Source organism: Elephantulus edwardii, unplaced genomic scaffold (assembly GCF_000299155.1).
Source record: "Elephantulus edwardii isolate Elephantulus edwardi_28Jun2011 unplaced genomic scaffold, EleEdw1.0 scaffold00003, whole genome shotgun sequence".
Taxonomy (NCBI): domain Eukaryota; kingdom Metazoa; phylum Chordata; class Mammalia; order Macroscelidea; family Macroscelididae; genus Elephantulus; species Elephantulus edwardii.
The window spans coordinates 2,283,523-2,285,851 of record NW_006399753.1 but is presented as its reverse complement, the minus strand read 5'-3'; positions in this window follow the sequence as shown (position 1 = coordinate 2,285,851).

Here is a 2,329-nt window from a genome sequence, read left to right as displayed (position 1 = left end):
AAACTGTTTAAAAGCAATATGTGATTAGGTATTTTTGTCATGACAGGAGTCTAAAGCAAAGGCTACATGGTGGAGTGGACCTGGGGGAGGGTTTGTAAAAGAATGAAAGAATTTTTCTTTTACTTTTCCAAGAGGGTAGTGTACTAGGGGGAAGGGTTGGGAGGGAAGAAAAGTGCAACAATGAATGGATGGAAATCCAAAGTCTCTGTAAATTGTTACTGACATTAATAATAAATTTACATTAAAAAAACCCCAAAATGAAGGTTAATTACATAATTCTGACAATCACGGCCTAACTGTATTGACGCACATTTGAAGGATAAGCAATTCCACCCATAATAAGCACAGATCAATTTAGGTTGATAAACTTAAACCTGTGTGGACATGGTCTTGTGCGTTGCTAATGTGAATCTGAGGACAGATAAGGGCATTTCTCCAGCCCCTCTAACAAGGATGGGGTCAATAGACAAACTGTCCCTGTGTACCTCTGTCCCCCAGCCCCTCTGTCAGGGTTTGATTCTAGTCCCTCTAGGGGGGTCTATAGAGACTTGGTCTGAGGCTGGCTCCTCCTCATAGTGTATGCAGTTTCTTGGACTCTTGATTCCTGGCACACAGATTCCAGCTGCTTCAATTGCTCTGAGGATGGATTTCGGCCTTGTCAGCCCAGAAGGACCACTGGGCTCTGCCTGAACCTATGTGTAAAAATTGTCCCCAGACAGATGGATGGACACTCAGGGGCATAGCTGTAAGAGTTTCCCTACTCTTGGCTTGCATTCTACTGCTTCCCAGTGCATCTTGCTGAATGAATCTGCTTTTATTTTGATGAGATTTCTAGGAAGCCCAGTAGTACAAATGGCTAAGTTCTTGGCTGCAAATCAAAAGGTTGGCCATTTAAACCCACCAAGCGGCTCTGCAGGAGAAAGATCTGACAATCTGTTTCTATAAAGATTAAAGCCAAGAAAAGCCTGTCGGGCAGTTCTGCCCTCATGGACTGGCTCTGAGATCTGACACGAGCATAGTTGATTATGGTGGGAGGGACAACCCAGGACCTCCTACTGCATCAGGCTTACAGGAGGAAGTTCCTCCAACCCATGAGATATTCAGAACTTATAGTTATGAGTTTTTAATTGTTACTGATATTATTACTGAGATAGGATGTATACATACAGTACACAATTATAAAGAGTCTTGATTAGACTTGACAACTAGACACAAAACATTTGGAACTTCCAGAAGTTTCTCCAGTCATGGCTCTATTTCCATGTAATAGAGTTCCTCTCTTTTGTCTAAGATCAGCTGTCCATAAGCAGGTGGGTTCTCGGTTCTATTCCATTCATCTGCGTACCTCTTGTTGTACGAGGGCCAAGCTGTTCTCATTCTCACAGTTGTTCAGTGGTGTGATGCCAGGAACAGGATGGCCACTATTTTGCTTTTCCTCTTCAATGTAGCTGCATTCATCCAGAGTCTCCTTTCCATGTAAAGTTGATTCCTTTTCCAGTTCTTTGAAAACAGATTACGGGCTCTGGCTCAGAAATTCACTGTATCTGTATATTGTTTTGGCAATGTTGGCATTTTCTAAAAAGTCTTCTGATTCATTGATCTGGTCTCCTTTCCATTTATGTAGCTTCCTTGAGGCAGTGTTTTCTATTAAGGTCTCGTGTCATTAGTCAGATTTATTCCTAAATATTTTACCTTTTGGGTTACTCTTATAAATGGCACCACTTTCCTCAATCATCTTTCAGAGTTCTCTTTGCTGCTATAGAGGAATCCAACTAATTTTTGTGTGTTGGTCTGTGCCACTTTGCTGAATTGGTCAATTGGGTTCAGTAATTTCCTTACTGAGCCTTCATTATTTTCTCTATAAAAGATCAAATCATCTGCAAATAGAGATTTTGTTACTTCACTTTTGCCAGTGTGAATGTCTTTATTTCCTTTTCTTGTCTTATTGCTCTAGCTAAGACTTCCAAATAAAACCTTGAATAGGAATTATGATAAAAGGCAATCTTAAACTGTTCTCTTCACAAGAAAAATACCTTCAAACTTTCTCCATTGAGAGAAATGATGGTCATTAGTTTTGTATGTTGTTGTTATATGCCTTTGAGTCACCAGCAACTCATAGTTGCCCTTTGCATAATTGCTATGAACTCTGCTTTATCCTGAACCAGTCTCACTGTCTAACACACCTCTCCTCATTGCCCCAGTCACTCTGTCAGTCCATCTCATCTAGGGTCTTCCTATCCTGCCCATCCATCTATCTTCCATGCAGGATGTCTTTCTCTAAGGACTAGTCCCTCCTGGCAACATGCCCAAAGTATATGAGACAGAACTT